Source organism: Papio anubis, chromosome 2 (assembly GCF_008728515.1).
Source record: "Papio anubis isolate 15944 chromosome 2, Panubis1.0, whole genome shotgun sequence".
Classification (NCBI taxonomy): Eukaryota; Metazoa; Chordata; class Mammalia; order Primates; family Cercopithecidae; genus Papio; species Papio anubis.
The window spans coordinates 112068020-112087880 of NC_044977.1; the positions used below are offsets into that span (position 1 = coordinate 112068020).

The window sequence follows — 19861 nt, forward strand, 5'->3', positions numbered from 1 at the left end:
GAAGCCAGGTTTGTAGGATCTAGAGTCAAGATGTATTAAGAATGTTGTGGGTTTTTTTTTTTAATTGTTACTAGGACTTGGCTTTGGCAGATCTTCTTTCCTCTCTAAGCACAGCACTAAAAGTAGTTAGCTATTATTATTTGTTTTCCACATAATAATAATTTTCTTGGGAGTTACGAACATTAAATAAAGAAGTCTTAATCATATATAAAAGTTAAAATGATATTTAACACATTAGAACCAAGGAAGGAAGACTGGTGATTCCTTCATGGATGCAGTCATTAGTGGCTTTCAGTATGGTTAAGCACAATACTAATGATAAGCATGAGACAGGAAATAACATTAGCTACTGTATACCATATTCTCTACTATATGCCATGCACTTTGAATATATTATTTATGCACATACATATTTCATGAAATGCATATGCATATATCTATGTTATGCTTATACAATGAAAACTCTGCAAGGTGGGTAGTGATATCATTTCCAGATTCTAAATGATGCTTTCAGGAGTTTGAGATTTTTGCTTACAGCTGGAATAGGTAGAGCCATGCTTCAAACCAACATCTACTTGCCTTCAATTCTTTTAGTTTTTAAATTAAAAATATATTCTTTAGACATGAGAACTTGCTACATTTCCCAGGCAGAAATGCAGCAGCTATTCCCATGCACAATTGTAGCTCACTGCATCCTCAAACTCCTGAGTTCAAGAAATCCTACCTCTGGCCAGGCCCGGTGGCTCACGCCTGTAATCGCAGCACTTTGGGAGGCCGAGGCGGGCGGATCATGAGGTCAGGAGACCGAGACCATGCTGGCTAACATGGTGAAACCCTGTCTCTACTAAAAATGGAAAAAGTTAGCCGGGCGTAGTGGTGGGTGCCTGTAGTCCCAGCTCCTCAGGAGGTTGAGGCAAGAGAATGGCATGAACCCGGGCGGCGGAGATCTCGCCACTGCACTCCAGCCTGGGTGACAGAGCGAGACTCCATCTCAAAACTAACTAACTAACTAACTAACTAACTAACTAACTAACTAAATAAATAAATAAAAAAAATAAATTCTACCTCCTCAGCTTCCCCAGTAGTTGGGACTACAGGTTCTTGCCAATGTGCCTGGCTTGGCTTCAGCTCTGTAATGTGCCTATGAATGACCTAAAGATTTGGGCCAGTTGTGGTGGCTTATGCCTGTAATCTCAGCAATTTGAGAGGCTTAGTAGGGAGGATCACTTGAGTTCAGGAATTTGAGATCAGACCTGGCAACATAGCAAGATCCCGTCTCTACATAAAATTAAAAATAAAAAAGTTAGCCATGTGTCGTAGGGTGTGCCTGTAGTGGCAGCTACTCAGGAGGCTAAGCGGGGAGGATAGCTTTAGCCTGGGAGTTCCAGGCTGCAGTGAGCCGTGGTTGTGTCACTGCACCACTCCAGCCTGGATGACACAGGGACATCCTGTTTAAAAAAAAAATTGTTACAATGCAAATTCTGCTTTAGAGGGTCTTGGGTGGAGCCTGAGAGCCTACCTTTCTAACAAGCTCTCAAGTGATGCTGATATTGCTGGTCTGCAGACAACACTGAGTAGCAAGGGATCAGAGCATGCACTCATAGTAAGAGGTTGGTAATGGGCCCAGTTTTGTCACTAACTAGCTGTGTGACCTTGAGAAAGTCACTTAACATCTCTAGGGCTTACTCTGTACCATGGAGAGTTTGAAACTGTTAGCTTCTAAGATTCCTCTCAGCGCCAATATTTTGTGATTCAATAAATTGAAGAATGGATCTAAGCATATACTCTGTTGTTGTGTATTTACTTTCTGGGATTAGGTCTGGGAATTGATCTCCTTTTATAACCCTTGGGTCAGCATCAGAGCTATGAGGAACAGAGACTGTAGGAGGTAGAACAGAGGCTGGGAGTTTAGTAACCAGTATAGATGCAAGAATTCATACATCTACCCTTGTTCTGGGATAATGGCAGGAATCAAAGGATTCACCTGCATGGATGTCCTAGACTCTAGACTTAGAAAGACATAGAAATCAAATCTGCTGTCTGTTTAAATGGCTTAGGTCTGGGTTGTTTAAAGTCATTTATGTTTCTTTTTGAGCATCTCTAAAATATCAAATAGAATAGGGACTACATCCATTATTAAAACTAGTTAACTTTCAGGAAATAAGAATACTTTTAATCTAAATTGAATAAATTACTTCATAAGAATGAGCATTGGCTTAAACTTTCAAGAAGTTATTTCAACTTGGACTCCAGTAGAATCTTCTGATTGCTTTAGTCATTCCTTCACAGGGTTTGGTCACAATTTGAGTCTAGGTAAACCAATAAATTCCTGAGTGCTGTCCTGTTCCTGGCTATTAGGCAGCATTTAATAGACACATCATACAAATTATAAATGTTTTGGAACTACAAAGTGAAAGGCACTGCAGTGATTTCAGTACATTTAGAATATTTTTCAGACTGTGTCTCATTATTCCAGCACTGTACCTTTGCTCTGTTTTAAGATGATATAGAAAGTGGGAGATGAAAATATATTTATTCTAATGAACTGTCTAAATCTTGTTGGAAAGGACTTAATGACTCCTCAGTTTATCCCAAAAAGTGGATTTGGAGTGTTTCCACCCTAGTTTTCTTTCATAAAGACAAACCATTATTTAAAACTTGCTAAAGTCATTGTTAATTAAAACAAAAGGAAGTATCTGCTTTAAAGGCAATAGTGTAAAGGTTCTGTGAAGGTTAAAAAAAAATTTCCGGGCTTCAAAGAAACACCTAGAATTCCAAATGTGTTAATGGAAGCTGGCTTGGAAGTTCCTTAAGAAATTAATTCAATTTTGCTCATTTTATAGGACAAGAAACTTTTCATTTGAATTGTGATCAGGATAGGGATATAGAGACCAAAAAAGAAAGTACTTCATACAATTTTGTAATTTGGAATCCTAACATAAAATAGAGATATGCGTTGTATAGTGGCTGCACAGAGCTGTGGGCAATGAGGAGAGGAAACCTGAATCTAATTCCACTATTAAATGATCTAGGAACTGGAGTGAACCTGGCAGAACCATTCCTATATAACTGCAGATGAGTATGATGTGAAAATTCAAAGCTAGAAGATACAATCTCAGCCCTGAGTAAAAGGAGGGAGTCAGTAAGAATGGGATCATTTCCCTGTCTCAGAAATTTATAAAGGGCCCTTTCCATTTCTCAAACACACACCTTGCTAGTTTCTATTTCCATGATTCAGTTCGACCATTCCTTCTGTCTTCATCATGAATGAGTTACCCTGTTTCAAAGCCATCTAAGTCTTCTCTGACCCATATGAACAGTTTCTTCATCTCTACTCCCAGTTCTCGGTACTTACTTTGGCTAAGGCAAGGCAAAATCTATCCTGTTTGTGTGCAAATCTGCCTCCCATGCTAGGTTATAAGCATCTGTAGGGCAGGACTGTGTCTTATGCACCCTTACAGCACAATCCAGGGCACATGGTAACACACTGGTTGTATTTGCTGCCTTGACCATCTAAGTAGCTACTGGGAAATGTGGCCATTTAGTATGACTTTGGCCTCACGCACTGTGACTCATCTGCTGGATGCAGTTGATGTCTCCTTTCTGATCCTTCTCTTAGCTTGCACTGAATTTCATTCTTCTTACTCTACTTCTTTTCTTTCCTTCTCTTGATTGTCCAGCTCCATCTATCCCTTTCATTGGCTTGGAGAGAAAATTTCTATTGCTTGGTGAAGTATCATTCACTAAGGTTTTCTTTAGATAGGGCAGCATGGCCTGATGAAAAGAGATGAGTGAGAGCAGCAGATGGGGCCATTTGTTTGTTTGCCTCCTGGCATCACCATATGCCAACTCTATGACTTTGGACAAGTCAATTTAACATCTCTGAGTTTTTGTTTCTTTGACTGTAAAAATGGGAATAATAATATTTGCCTTTCTACGTTGCTTGGGAGACTAAATAAAACAATACATGTAAAAGTGTTTAAAGTAGACCATGAAACATAATAACATAATAACATAATAATTGGTTAGTGGCACACACTAACCGATAGGTTACTTCTTTTTCACCCCATTTTTAAACTTAAAAACAAATGGATTGAATTTTTTCCTTTTGTAAAAAATTCAATTAATTCACTTCGTGCTTGTACATTTAGACTATTGACTTTTTTTTTTTCTTATGGGTCAGTGGCACTCAATAGAGGAAAAGTGGTTTTCCGAGATATAGGGTGATAAAATCTGAAGTACTTTCTCATTAGCATTAAGTTCGGATACCCATTCTGAGAGAGAAAAACATAAAGACGGTGCCTCTGAATGCTGGCCACACATGCTGGCCACACATTAGAATTATCTGGAAGAACTTTTAAAAAATACTGATGCCTGGGTCTCACTCCAGACCGATGAGAACCTCTGGGGGTGAGTCTCTGGCATTAATGTATTTTTGGAAGCTGTCAAGGTAATTGTGATGGGCAGCCAAGAAACACGACTATAACCTCTCAGGTTCTGATTTCATTTAAGTTTTATTATTTATGGATACTCTTTCTGTTTCTAGAAGCTTCTGCTGGGTGCCACTTTGCAGTGGCTTCTCACTTCCTACCAGTGCTGAGGCCTCAAGGTGACAGCTGCAAGGGCAAGTGAGATATGGGGTAGGAAAAGAACAAAGTGGTTGCAGTTTTCTGGTGTCAGTGGCCCTGAGTTACGCATTTGGGATAATCTTAATGAACTCTGCTTTATTAAATGAGCAAGCAGGAGCCCATGGAACTATTTAACACATAATTACATGCCTAATCTTGCATAAAACTGTAACACTAATGACATCGCTCTGGCAACTCAAAAGGTCACTCTAAGCACAGAAACTTAGGGCTGCTTCTAATGTATGAGACTTTATCTTTGTAGGCGGTAAATTATATGTTCTCCTTAGGAATTGAGTTGTTTTAGCTTCAGGACCCTCAGGGAAGAAGCTAAATATATGGTGATAATTTTAGACTTAGTGATTTAATTAAGAAAATATTGGTGCATCTTATTACAATCTATTTTAAATGTCATTGGGATATTTTCCCTCCAAATCCACTACATACTTTACTTTGTTTTAGTTCATTGATTTGCCAAACATTTATAAGTCCCTCTTACATTCCAGGTGCTGTCCTAGGTACTGTGGGGACCAAAACATTCAGATCTGCTTCTAAGGAGTGCAGTCCATGAAGAGTCGGAATAACAAATCAACATCTGCGCTACGCCAGACCAGCTCCCTTCTAAGGTTTCTATGACTTCCCAGCAGGTGTGTATAATAGTTGTCTCTCGACATTTACCTAAGCTCTCAGCTTGCTGAATTTGATATTGTTGCTCATTTCCTTCTACTCTAAAGAGAAATGTTGTAAATGCTTTGCAACCTTGACTTAGAGGACAATGATCTCTCGGCTTTCCTTCTCATTATCTAGCTGCTCCTTCAATTTCTTTTGTGGATTCTTATTTCTCTACCTACCTCTTAAATGTCAGTATAATTTTGGGAAATAGTAAGTACCACTGAATAGTCTCTTGATAATGCTTCATAATAAGAATGAAAAATACTTTTCTCTCCCAATTTGACGCCTAGAAGATTGAGTGAATAGCCCTGCTTGCTGCCCAGTTGTAGAGGAAAAGAAGAGTGAACTGCAGAACACTATTGTCTTTTGAGAAGAATGAAATAAGAGATAATATATTCTTTGGATTTTTATTGCAGACTGCTTTTCTGTCTTTCTTTTAAATTTTTATGGGTGCATAGTATTGCATGTATTATGGGGTACATGAGTTATTTTGATACAGGCATCCAATGGGTAATAATCATATCAGGGTAAATGCGGTATCCATCACCTCGAGCATTTATCATTTCATCATGTTACAAACCATCCAATTATTACTCTTTTAGTTATTTTAAAATGTGCAATAAATTATTGTAAACTGCAGTCACCCTGTTGTGCTATTAAATACTAGATCTTATTCATTCTATGTAACTATATTTTGTATCCATTAACCATCCTCATTCCATTTCCAACTCTCCTTCCAGCCTCTGGTAACCATCCTTCTACTCTGTATCTCCATGAATTCAATTGTTTTAACTTTTAGCTTCCACAAATGGGTGAGGCCATGCAAACTTTTTCTTTCTGTGCCTGACTTATTTCACTTAATGCAATGACCTCCAGTTCTATCTATGTTGGAATAAATGACAGGATCTATTTTTTTTATGGCTGAATAGTACTTCATTGTGTATATGTGCCACATTTTCTTTATGTATTCATCTGTTGATGGATACTTAGGTTGCTTCCAAATCTTGGCTATTGTGAATAGTGCTGCAACAAGCATGGTAGTACAGGTATCTCTTTGATATACTGAATTGCATTCTTTTGGGTTTATCTAGCAGCGGATTTGCTGGATTATATGGTAGTTCTATTTTTATTTTTTTGAGGAACCTCCAAACTGTTCTCCATAATGGTTGTACTAATTTACATTCCCACCAACAGTGTACAAGGGTTCCCTTTTCTCCACATCCTTACTAGCATTTGTTATTCCCTGTCTTTTGGATAAAAGCCATTTTAACTTGGGGTGAGATGATATCTCATTATAGTTTTAATTTGCATTTCTTTGATGACCAGTGATGATGAGCACTTTTTCATATACTTGTTTGCCATTTGTATGTCTTCTATCAAGAAATGTCTATTCAGAACTTTTGCCTATTCTTTAATCAGATTATTAGATTTTTTTCCTGTAGATTTGTTTGAGCTCCTTATATATTCTGATTACTAATTGCTTGTCAGATGGATAGATTGCAGATATTTTCTCCCATTCTGTGGGTTGTCTCTTCACTTTGTTGATTCTTTTCTTTGCTATGCAGAAGCTTTTTAACTTGATGTGATCTCATTGGTCGATTTTTGCTTTGTTTTCCTGTGTTTTGGGGGTATTGTTCAAGAAATCTTTGCCCAGACCAATGTCCTGGAGAGCTTCCTCGATGTTTTCTTACAGTGGTTTCATGGTTTGAGATCTTAGATTTAAGTTTGTAATCCATTTTGATTTGTTTTTTGCACATGGCAAGAGATGGAGTCTGGTTTCATTCTTCAGCATATAGATACTTAGTTTTCCCAGCACCATTTATTAAGAAGACTATCTTTTCCCCCAATGTATGTTCTTGCTACCTTTGTTGAAAATGAGTTTAATGTAGATGTGTAGATTTATTTCTGGGTTCTTATTTTGTCTCATTGGTCTATTCGTCTCTTTTTCTTCCAGTGCCATGCTGTTTTGGTTACTATAGCTGTATAGCATAATTTGATATCAGATAATATGATTCCTCCCGTTGTGCTCTTTTTGGTCAGTATGGCTTTGGCTACTCTAGGTCTTTTGTGGTTCCATATAAATCATGGGATCATTTTTCTATTTCTGTGAAGAATGTCATTGGTATTTTGATAGGGATTGCATTGAATCTGTAGATTGCTTAGGGTAGTATGGACATTTTAACAATATTGATTCTCCCAATCCATGACTATGGAATATCTTTTCATTTTCTGTGAACTCTTCAAATTTTTTGCATCATTGTTTTATAGTTTTCATTGTAGAGTTCTTTCACCTCTTTGGTTAAGTTTATTTCCAGATATTTTATTTTATTTGTAGTTATTGTAAGTGGAATTACTTTCTTAATTTCTTTTTCAGATTGTTTGCTGTTGGCATATAGAAATTCCACTATTTTTATGTGTTGATTTTTGTATCCTGCAACTTTACTGAATTTGTTTATCAGTTCTAATAGGTTTTTGGGGAAGTCTTTAGGGTTTTTATAAGATTATGTAGTCTTCAAACAAGGATAATTTGACTTCTTCCTTTCCAATTTGGATGTCTTTTATTTCTCTCCCTTGTCTGATTGCTCTAGCTAGGGCTTCCATTACTATGTTGAATAACAGTGGTAAAAGTAGGCATCCTTGGTGTGTTCCAGATCTCAGAGAAAAGGCTTTCACTTTTTTCCCATTCAGTATGATATCAGCTATGGGTATGTCATATATGGCCTTTCTTATGTTGAGATATGTTCCTTCTATGCCTAGTTTTTTGAGAGTTTTTTAATCATCAAGGGATATTGTATTTTATTAAGTGCTTTCTTTTTGAGTCAGTGACTAACATCACATTGTTTATTTTAATTTATTTTTGTTTTTTCTTTTTTAATTTTAATTTTTAAGTTATGGGGTACAAGTACAGGATGTGCAGGTTTGTTACATAGGTAAACATGTGCCATGATGGTTAGCTGCACCTATCAACCCACCACCTAGTAATTAAGCCCAGCATGTATTATCTATTTTTCCTAATGCTCTCCCTCCCCTCCCCTCACTCCCTGACAGACCCTGGTGTGTGTAGTTCCCTTCCCTGTGTCTATGTGTTCCCATTGTTCAGCTCTCCTTATAAGTGAGAACATGCGGTGTTTGCTTTTCTGTGACCGCATTAGTTTGTTTAGGATAATGGCATCCAGCTCCATCTATGTCTCTGAAAGGAACATGATCTTGTTACTTTTTATGGATGCATAGTATTCCATGGTGTATATGTACCACATTTTCTTTATCCAGTCTATCATTGATGGGCATTTGGGTTGATTCCATGTCTTTGCTATTGTGAATAGTGCTGCAATGAGCCTACCAAACAAACAAACAACAACAACAACCACCACCAACAACAACAAAAAAAACAAAAACCCAAAAAACCGAGGACCAGATGGATTTACAGCTGAATTCTACCAGAAGTACTAAGCTGATATGCTTTCTTCTGAAACTATTCCAAACAATTGAAAAGGAGAGACTTCTCCCTAACACATTCTATAAGGCCAGCATCATCCTCATACCAAAACCTGAGAGAGATACAACAAAAAAAGAAAACCTATATCCCAATATCACTGATGAACATACATGCAAAAATTCTCAATAAAATACTGGCAAACTGAATACAGCAGCATATCAGAAAGCTTATCCACCGCAATTAAGTTGGCTTCAACCCCGGGATACAAGGCTGGTGCAACATACACAAATCAATAAACGTAATTCATCACATAAACGGATCTAAAAAAAAAAAACCCACATAATTATCTCAATAGATGCAGAAAAGGCCTTTGATAAAATTCAACATCCGTTCATGTTAAAAACTCTTAATAAACTAAGTATTGAAGGAACATACCTCAAAATAATAAAAGCCATTTATGACAAACTCACAGCCAATATCATACTAAATGGGCAAAAGCTGGAAGCCTTCCCCTTGAAAACTAGCACAAGACAAGGATGCCCTCTATCATCACTCCTATTCAACATAGTATGGAAATTCTGGCCGGGGCAATCAGGCAAGAGAAAGAAATAAACCATATTCAAATAGAAAGAGAGGAAGTCAAATTGTCTTTTTTTGCACATGACATGATCCTATATCTAGAAAACCCCATCATCGCTGCCCAAAAGCTTCTTAAGTTGATAAGCAACTTCAGCAAGGTCTCAAGATAAAAAATCAATGTGCAAAAGTCACAAGCATTCCTATACACCAACAACAGGCAAGCAGAGAGCCAAATCATAAATGAACTCACATTCACGCTTGCTATAAAGTGAATAAAATACCTAGGAATACAGCTAAGAAGGGAAGTGAAGGACCTCTTCAAGGAAAACTACAAACCACTGCCCAAGGAAATCACAGAGGACACAAACAAATGGAAAAATATTCCATGCTCATGGACAGGAAGAATCAATATCGTGAAAATGGCCATACTGCCGGAAGTAATTTATAGATTCAATGCTATTCCTATTAAACTACCATTGACATTCTTCAGAGAATTAAATGCTTTTTCAACATCAATTGAAATGATCATATGGTTTTTGTCCTTCATTTTGTTTATATGATGTATCAGACTGATTGATTTGCATATGTTGAACCATCCATGCATCTCTGGGATAAATCTCACTTGGTCATGATGAATTATCTTTTTAATGTGTTGTTGAGTTTGATTTGTTATTTTGTTGAGGATTTTTGCGTCAATATTCATCAGGGATATTGGTCTGTCATTTTCTTTTTTTGATGTCTTTGGTTTTTGTATCTGGGTAATAATGGTCTAATAGAAAGAGTTGGGAAGTGTTCTGTACTGCTCTATTTTTTTGAATAGTTTGAGTAGGATTGGTATTAGTTGTTCTTTAAGTGTTTGGTAAAATTCAGCAATGAATCCATTGGGTCCTGGGCTTTTCTTTGCAGGAACTTTTTACTAGGGCTTTGATCTCATTACTTATTGTTGGTCTTCTCAGGTTTTGAGTCCCTTTCTGGTTCAATTTTAGTGGATTGTATGTGCCTAGGAATTTATCTATTTCTTCTAAATTTTCCAATTTATTGCCATATAGTTGCTCATAGTAGTCTCTAATGATCTTTTGAATTTCTGTAGTATCAGGTGTACTGCCTGCTTTTTCTTCTCTGGTTTTATTTATTTGAGTCTTGTTTCCTTAGTCTGGCTAATGGTTTTCAACTTTATCTTTTCAAAGAACCAACTTTTTGTTTCATTGATCTTTTGTGTTGTTTTTCTTCATTTCAGTTTCTTTATTTCTGCTCTAATCTTTGTTGTGTCTTTTCTTTGACTAAGTATGGATTTGGTTTGCTTCTGCTTTTTTAATTCTTTGAGGTGCATCATTAGGTTGTTTATTTGAAGTTTTTCTACTTTTTTGATGTAGGTGTCTACTGCTATAAACTTTCCTCTTACTACTGCTTTCACTGTATCCCATAAGTTTGGGTATATTGTATTTCCATTTTTATTTCAATAAAATTTTTAATTTTCTTCTTAATTTATTCATTGACCCTCTGGTGATTCAGGAGCATATTGGTTAATTTCCATACATTTGTATAGTGTCTGAAATTTCTCTTGATATTGATTTCTAGTTTTATTCCATTGTGGTCAGAAAAGATATTTGATATTATTTCAATTTTTTTTGAATATTTAAAGACTTATTTGTGGCATAACATATGGTTTATCGTTGAGAATGATCTATGTGCCGAGGAGAAAGATGTGCATTCTGCAGCCATTGGAAGAAATGTTCTGTAAATATCTATTAGGTCAATTTATGTGATAGTGCAGATTAAATCCAATATTTCTTTGCTGATTTCTGTCTGGATGATCTGTCCAATACTGAAAGTGGGGTGTTGAAGCTATTATTGCCTTGGGATTTATCTCTTGCTTTAGCTCTAATAATATTTGCTTTTTATATCTAGAGGCTCCAGTGTTGGGTGCATATATATTTATAATTATTATATCCTCTTGCTGAATTAACCCCTTTATCATTACATAATGACCTTCTTTGTCTCTTTTTATAAATTTTCTTCTTTTTCCAAGTTTTGTAAACTGGTTTATTTTTCATTTTCATTTACATTATAATGTAAGATGGTATCTTCCTTGTTTGGCTTTACAAGCATAAGAGTGGTAATATTAGTGGCAGGAACACCCATGATGACATTTCCAGAGCTCTGTCCAGCTGTTTATCATCAGCAAACTGTGTTTCATACACCCAGGACATAACTCAAGTACAAATATTAAATTTAATCTCAACTTTATTTAGGTCTGAGATTAGTGCATTAAAAGAATCTGTAATGAGGTTTAATATAGAGTCTTGTCATACACATAATCTATTTTTATTTAGTACATTATATTTTATATTATTTAATCAGCACATAGTTTTTATGTGTATGAGTTTCCTATTGCAACTTACAACAAATCACTGCACTCTTAGGCTACAATTCTGGAAGTCAGAGGTCCAAAATCTGCCTCCCTAACTGGGCTAATGTCAAGGTACTGGCAGGAGCGGGACTGAGGTTCCTGTTCCCAGCCCCTAGAGGTCACCACATTCCTCGGCCTCCTACTCCAAGGCCAGCAAGGCCAGATACCAGAAGAAGCCTGAGGAGGGACCTCAGGCTCTAATGTCTTCAGCTTCTTCTGGTATTGCTGTGGCTCAGCCAGGAAAAGCTCTTAAACTTCAAGGACCCATGTGATTACCCTAGGCCAGCCCAGATAATCCTGGATAATCTCCCATGTGAAGTCACATACCCATAGCTTCCAGGGTCGTGACATAGGCACTTGGGGACCATTATCTTATTTAGCTCACCATGTTTACAGAGTCTTTGACAGTCTCAATAATAAAAAGTTTAAAAGTGATAGTTACAAAAATATAAAAACTCAAAGGATGCCCCCTTCCCCAGCTGCATCACCTGTCAGCCCACAGCCAGTGCCATTCCACTCACACCTGTCTGCTTTCTGGGTATTGTTTAGCAAATCACATTGCATAGACTTTTTCAGTACATTTCTATGGAAGGGTCCTTATAAAAACAAACAAAACAAACCATAATGCCATTATCTTACCTAAAAATTTAATGGGAATTTTTTTTAACATCAAATATGGAATCAGTTCAGATTTCCCTGATTGTCACAGAAATCTTTAATTCAGAGTCCCCTCCATCCCCCACAGTGACTTGTCATTTCGTAAATGCTTTTTACACCCTAGGTGCTGTGGATTCCAGCATCTCCCATGATGGCCAGGCATGACTTGCCATAAAGTATGATGGATGCAAGCAAATGTGGCCTCATTTGTCCCCCTGGCCTTGTCCTTACCACACTCCAACTATACTGTCTATGACCAGGGAGCTCTTCACAGAGCTCTGGTGATGACTTAAGACCCTCCCACCTGTGACTACCAGCCCTCCTTTCCAGCAGGACAGAGGGTTTTGAATACATCATGTTATTCCTTGCTTCAGACCTGGAAGCAGTCACTTCCCCATGAAGGCTGAGTCCTCTTAGTGCTCACTGCTCCTGGGCTGGTTATAATGGTCATTTTGTCTAATCTTGATTCTATCATCCTATGCACTGGCTATACCTGTGGAATGGTATTTCCTCATTCCAGACTTGGATGGATCTGCCTTGCAGGTCTAACAGTCCCACAGTAACAAAGAGAGGGACCAGTAGCAACCCCTGCAGCCCTCCTTCCACTTGGTATAATCCTTCGCCTGATAAAACACAACCAGACCTACATGTCTCATGGATACAAGCCTTTTTTTAGATGGTGCTTGTTGTGAATACTATGAGAGGCTGTTCAGGTGTTGATCCAAGGTGAGAAAGCTGGGGGCAGATAGAGGGGACAGCTGGCCTTTGAGGTCCGGGAGGCAAAAACGTACTTCCTCAGCCCAGCACCATGAGACTGACTTACTAGCCCAGCACCATGAGACTAGTTAGGATAGGGGAACATGAAGCTACAGAATGACCCAGACATCAGGACAGGGCAGACATGTGAAGGGCCAAGGGAAGATGCCAACCTTGTCATGCCTGTTGGTGGTGGTGTTCTGCAAAGGCGTATTACTGTCCAGGCCTTTGGTGTTCACCTCTGTACCTGGGGCCAGTGGCTGCTTTGCAACCTTGTAATATCCCTGGTTAAATGTTTCATGCGGCACTGTCCAGCCTGTGAAGTCCTTGGTGTTGATGTCCATTCACTCACATATGAGTCCTTTGATGTTCTGGATATCCCTTCAGATGGCAGCTCAGTGCAGAAAGGTCTCTCCTTGTTCGTTTCTCTTGTTCCCTTTATCTTTGTTTTTTGAGGCAGAGTTAGCTATTCCCGTCCAACACACTGTAGACTGGGAGGGGTGATTTGGTGTTTTGTCCTCTGGGCTGTTTTCAGACTCCTTGGCTGTCATCTGCATGAGAAGAGCCACCTGCTGGTGTTCAGAGATGAGGTAGCTGGCTTGGATCCCAGATAGCCCCATGCCAAATAGCAGGCTGGACTTCCGGATGACAGGTTCCTTCTTAATCCTCTTCTCAGAACCTGCTTCTCTTTCTTCTTGGCTATAGGAACCTCCACCTCATGCCATGGAGTGTATCAGCCTTGCAGTCCCATAACAGAGACTGGGCTGGAGGCATCTGTATCTGAGTCCTTCTACTCTCCATTGGCCCCCATGGTGAAGAGCAGCTTCTGCTTGGTGGCTTGCTCTCTCACTTCCTTCCCTCCAGCACTCTAGTCCAGCTTTGAGGTCTTGGTTAGAGAAACTTTATCTTATCATTTTTTTCCCTAGTTTATTTATCTGCCATGTCATCACTGAGAGAAAATTCTTGTCATGTTTTAGAACATTTACCCTTGGGCATCATTCTGCTCCCCTCACTTGATATTCATTTGCAATGTCATTCCTTTGTCATCACCTGTCTGCAATTCCACAGCTGAAAGTGTTAGTGAGGAATTAAATCCAGTGGAGGTGTGTCCCAGAGTAGGGCAGTATATCTTTGATTCCATAGCTGAAAATTAGTATTGATGAAAGCTGACTATTAAATCTAATGGTGGTATGTCTGAGAGCAGGACTGTGTACATTTAGGCTCCAAGGGCTGAGTGACTCCATGGTGGCTCAGCAGCAGAACATGGGCACTGTCGATGTAGCTTGTGGCTGTTTACTCGGCTGTGTGGCCTGAGAGAAAGGGCAGCAGTGGCAGTGCAGGCTCCAAGCACCAGCCAAGATGGGAGGGCTGGGTGGGAGCATGGGTGTGCCCAGTGCTCAGACAGGTACTGTGGCACCCAATGCAGGCACTACTGAGAGGGCGTCAGGCTGCAGGCTTGGCAGTGGCACTTCCCCAGCTGAACTCTTAGTCCATCACTAGTTTTGTCTTGAAATCTCTTTCATACCACGTAAATATAGCTACTTCTGCTCTTTTTTGGTTTTCATTTGCATGGAATATCTTTTTCTACTTCTTTATTTTTAGCCTATGGGTATACATAGGCGAAGTGTGTTCCTTGTAGGCAACAGACCATTTGGTCTTTTTTTTGTTTTTGTTTAATCCATTCAGCCATTCTGTGTCTTTTGATTGAAGACTTTAGTTTATTTCCATCCAATGTTATTATTGACAAGTAAAGATGTACTCTTGTGATTTTATTATGTGCTTTCTGGTTGTTTTGCAGTCTTCTCTTTCTTCCTTCTTTTCTTCCCATCTTCCTTTCTGTGAAGGTAATTTTTTTTCTAATGGTATGTTTTAATTTCTTGCTTTTAATTTTTTGCATATGTGCTGTAGGTTTTTTGATTTGAGGTTACCATGAGGCTTGCAAACAACATCTTATAACCCATTATTTTAAGCTGATGACAGCACTGATTTCAAAAACGAACAAAAACAACAAGCAGAAAAATAAGCAAAGAGGAAAACTAATACAAATTTGACATTTTAACTCAATTCATCCCACTTTTAAACTTTTAGTCATTTCTATTTATTCCTTATTATACTATGTCTTGAAAAGATGTTGCAATTCTTATTTTTGATAGGTTTTTCTTTTAGTCTTTCTACTCAAGATATGAGTACTTTGTATACCACAATTACAATGTTATAATATTCTGAGTTTGTCTGTGTACTTGCTGTTTTCAGTGGATTTTGTACCTTCAGATGATTTTTCTTGCTCAACATCCTTTTCTTTCAGGCTGAAGAACTGCATTTCTCATAGGACAGGTCTGGTATTGATGAAATCCCTCAGCTTTTCTGTGTATGGGAAAATATTTTCTCTTTCATGTTTGAAAGATATTTTTGCTGGGTACACTATTTTAAAACGAAAGTTTTTTTTTTTTTTTTTTCTTTTCTTTTAGCCCTTTAAATATGTCATGCCACCCTCTCCTGGCCTGAGAGGTTTCCACTGAGATGTCTGCTGCCAGATATACTGGAACGTGTTTGTATGTTATTTACTTCTTTTCTCTTGCTTCTTTTAATATCCTTTCTTTATTCCTGAACTTTGGGAGTTTGATTGGTAAATGCTTTGAGGTAGTCTTCTTTTGGTTAAATCTGTTTGGTGTTCTATAACTTTCCTGTACTTGAATATTTGATATCTTTCTCTAGATTTGAGATTTTCTCGTTATTATCCCTTTGAATACCCTTTCTACTCTATCTCTTTCTCTGCCTCCACTTTAAGGCCAATAACTCTTAGATTTGCCCTTTTGAGGCTATTTTCCAGATCCTGTCAGTGTGGTTCATTGTTTTTTATTCTTTTTTCTTTTGTCTCCTCTGACTGTGTTTTCAAATAGCCTGTTTCCAAGCTCACTAATGATTTCTTCTGCTTCATTAGTTCAGCTGTTGGAAGACCAATACATTCTTCAGTATGTCAGTTAAATTTTTCAACTCCAGAATTTCTACTTAATTTTTAAAAATTATTTCAATCTCTTTGTTAAATTTAGCTGGTAGGATTTTTAATTCCTTCTCTGTGTTGTCTTGAATTCTATTGAGCTTCCTTAAAATAGTTATGTTGAATTTTCTGTCTGAAAGGTCACATGTGTCTGTCATCCTGGGATTGGACACTTATGCCTTATTTAGTTCATTTTGTGAGGTCATGTTTTCCTGGATGATCTTGATGCTTGTGGATATTCAGCAATGTCTGGGCATTGAAGAGTTAGCTATTTATCATAGTCTTTGCAGTCTGGGGTAGTTTGTATCTGTCCTTGGGAAGGCTTTCCAGGTATTCAAGAGGTATAAAGTGTTGTGATCTAAATCTTTGGTCACTGCAGCTCTATCTGCATTATGGGGTACCTCAAGCCCAGTAACACTGTGGCTTTTGCAGACTTGTAGAGCTACTGCCTTGATTGTCTTGGTAAGATGCAGTAGAATTCCCTGGATGACCAGGCAGAGACTCTTCTTCTCTTCCTTTACTTTTCCCTGAACAAATGAAGTTTCTCTCTTTGTGCCAATTTGCCTGGAGCTGTTGGAGGGGTGACATAAGCACCTCTGTGGCCACCACCACTGGGACTGCACTGGGTTGGATCCAAAGTCGGCACAGCACTATTTCTTACCCAAGGTCCACAGTGACCACTGTCTGGCTACTGCTGATATTCATTCAAGGACAAAATCCCTTCAGGCAGCAGATAGTGAACCCGGCTAGGCCTGCATCTCTTTTCATGGCAGTGATCACCCCTCCAGCCCAGGGTGAGTCCAGAAATGCCTTTCAGGAACCAAGATCTGGAACTGGGGATCCCAGAAGCCTGCTTGGTGCCCTACTCTACTGTGGCCAAGTTGGTACCCAAGCTGCAAGACCAAGTGCCCTTTAGTCTTCCCTCTCCTTTCCTCAACAGAAGAAGTCTCTCTCTATGGCCCCCACAGCTGAGAATGTGCTGGGTCACACTAAAAGCCAGCATGGCCCTGGGTCTCACTTAAGCCCCGTGATAAGTACTGCCTGGCAATCACTGATGTTTATTCAAGGCCCAAGGACTCTTTAGTCAGCAGGTGATAAATCCTACCTGGACTAGGTTCTTCCCTTCAAGGCAGTGGGTTCCCTTCTGGCCCACAGGGTATCCAGAAATGTCATCCATAATCAAGAGCCTGGAATAGAGTCCTTAGGACTTTGCCTGGTGCCATATTCCACTGTGGTTGAGCTGGTATCCACGTTTCAAGACAAAGTTCCCTTTACTCTCCCCCGGCCTCTCCTCAAGCAGAGGAAAGGAGTCTCTCCTGGAGCTGGAAGCTGCACTGCCCTGGTTTGGGGGAGGGGTGATGCAAGTACTCCCTTAGTTGCCCCGGATGGTGTCTCACTGGGTTGTGTGCCCACCAAATGCACTGGTTATGAGCCCAGCACAGCATCAGGACTTGCCCAGGAATTGCAGTCTTTGTGACCTAGACTGCCTTTCAAGTTTATTTAGGACCCTAGAGCACTTTTTCTCACAGTAATGAGGCTAGCTGGAACTCAGGCTCTGACCACTGAGGTAGACAATTCCTCTCTGGCTAGGGCTTGTTTAAATATTCCATCTGGTGGTTCCAGCTGAGTTCTGCCCCCATGTTTTCCACTGTGACAGGGCAGCTGTGAATGTCAATGCAAAGTCCCACAATCGCTATACTCTCTTCCAGGTACACAGATTCTGTCTCTGTGCCATGCAGCTTCTACTGGGGGATGGCGGTGGCAATGTGGGCAATTCAAGACTGTTTTTCCTACCCTTTTCAATGTATCTTTCCTTGCTATGATGTTAAAACCTGGTACTGTGATTGCTCACCTGATTTTTGCTCCTTATGAAGGCATTTTCTTGTGTGGATAGTCTTTCAATTTGGTGTTCCTATGGCTTGACAGTGGTGGGGATCACTGGAGGGTTCTATTTGGTTGTCTTGCAACCTGCTTTTCAGTAGCTGGGGCAACCATGTATGGACTCCTCTGACTGGCAATGGTGTGGTGGTCACTTGTGACCTCCGTCATGTGTTATGTAAAACAACTGTTGTTCATGTAATCATGACACATTGACATCTGTTTCAGGAGGACAGCAGCTTAAGTTAAATAATGGACCTGTCCTTTAGCCTGCTGTTGACCTGGTTCATTAGACTCAACAATGGGCTTTTATTCAGAGCTTTGGGTTTCTAATCTTCACTCTGTCACCGAGCAATAGTAAACTGCAGACAAAACACCCGCTATTCCCCCAGTTTCACCATCTGTGAAAATATGAGTGTGGAGCTAATCTGTATTCTTTTAATCAATTCAGCATTCACTTCTTTATCCAACAAATATTTACTGAACTTGTAGTTAGGTGGCAGGCACCAAGTTGGGTTTTGGGAACATATTGATAAACATATCACACAATGCCTCTACTCTTATAGAACTTTGGTCTAGAGGAGTAGACAAGGAGGTCAGGCAAGTGTGGATGGGTGTCTTTAATATAAGATTGCTATGCATGTTCATAAATAATAAAATAAGTTTTGCATTGCATCACTTCTCTGGTCATCACAGCTGTCAGAAATGACCATCTCAGGGTTTAGTTGAAAGCACTTTTAAATTGGATTCAGAGTGCAATCCCAGCTCCATTATTTAGTAATTATATGACAGAAATACATTGTTAAATTCCCTGAGTTTCATTTTCCTCATCAAGAAAATTAGAGTAATAGCAGATGTTATAGGATTTCTATGTGACAGTTATTTGAAATAATATATATGGTATTCAGTAGGTACTCAGTAAATGTTAGTTTCCTCCATTTGGGGGAAATAGCAGATTTTTTTTTTTTCAAAATTTGGCCATACTAATACATAAAGCCCTTCTGTTTGATTTTTTTCCAAAGAACCCGAAAGCTCTCTGAAGAAATGGCAAACACATTTTTACATGATCTTAATTCGTTCACTATTTGATAATTTACCTTTAATGCGCTGTACAAGTGAATAATCACAACCGACATTCAGTTTGATTCCTTCCATGCTACACATTTAAAACCAGCTTAATTGTTAAACATTCACTCTTTTGGGCATCACACGTACCCAACTGGTGTGAGGAAACCTGCTCATGACTCACGTGTTCCTCCTAGATCAGTATAAATGACAGATTTATGTTGAAACCACCCTTTCCTTCATGGTGAATGTGGTTTAACTCTTGCTTCTTTTTTTTTTTTTTTTTTAAATTTATTTATTATTATTATTACACTTTAAGTTGTAGGGTACATGTGCATAACTTGCAGGTTTGTTACATATGTATACTTGTGCCATGTTGGTGTGCTGCACCCATCAACTCGTCATTTACATCAGGTATAACTCCCAGTGCAATCCCTCCCTCCTCCCCCCTCCCCATGATAGGCCCCGGTGTGTGATGTTCCCCTTCCTGAGTCCAAGTGATCTCATTGTTCAGTTCCCACCTATGAGTGAGAACATGCGGTGTTTGGTTTTCTGTTCTTGTGATAGTTTGCTAAGAATGATGGTTTCCAGCTGCATCCATGTCCCTACAAAGGACACAAACTCATCCTTTTTTATGGCTGCATAATATTCCATGGTGTATATGTGCCACATTTTCTTAATCCTGTCTGTCACTGATGGACATTTGGGTTGATTCCAAGTCTTTGCTATTGTGAATAGTGCCACAATAAACACATGTGTGCATGTGTCTTTATAGCAGCATAATT

The 19861-nt window shown here is 38.9% G+C and overlaps 1 protein-coding gene across 2 annotated transcripts in view; it reads right to left on the reverse strand.

Annotated features, from left to right (window-relative positions):
* KCNMB2 (potassium calcium-activated channel subfamily M regulatory beta subunit 2) overlaps positions 1-19861 on the reverse strand; it is a 305703-nt gene that overhangs the window by 42817 nt on the left and 243025 nt on the right. The window lies entirely within an intron of this gene.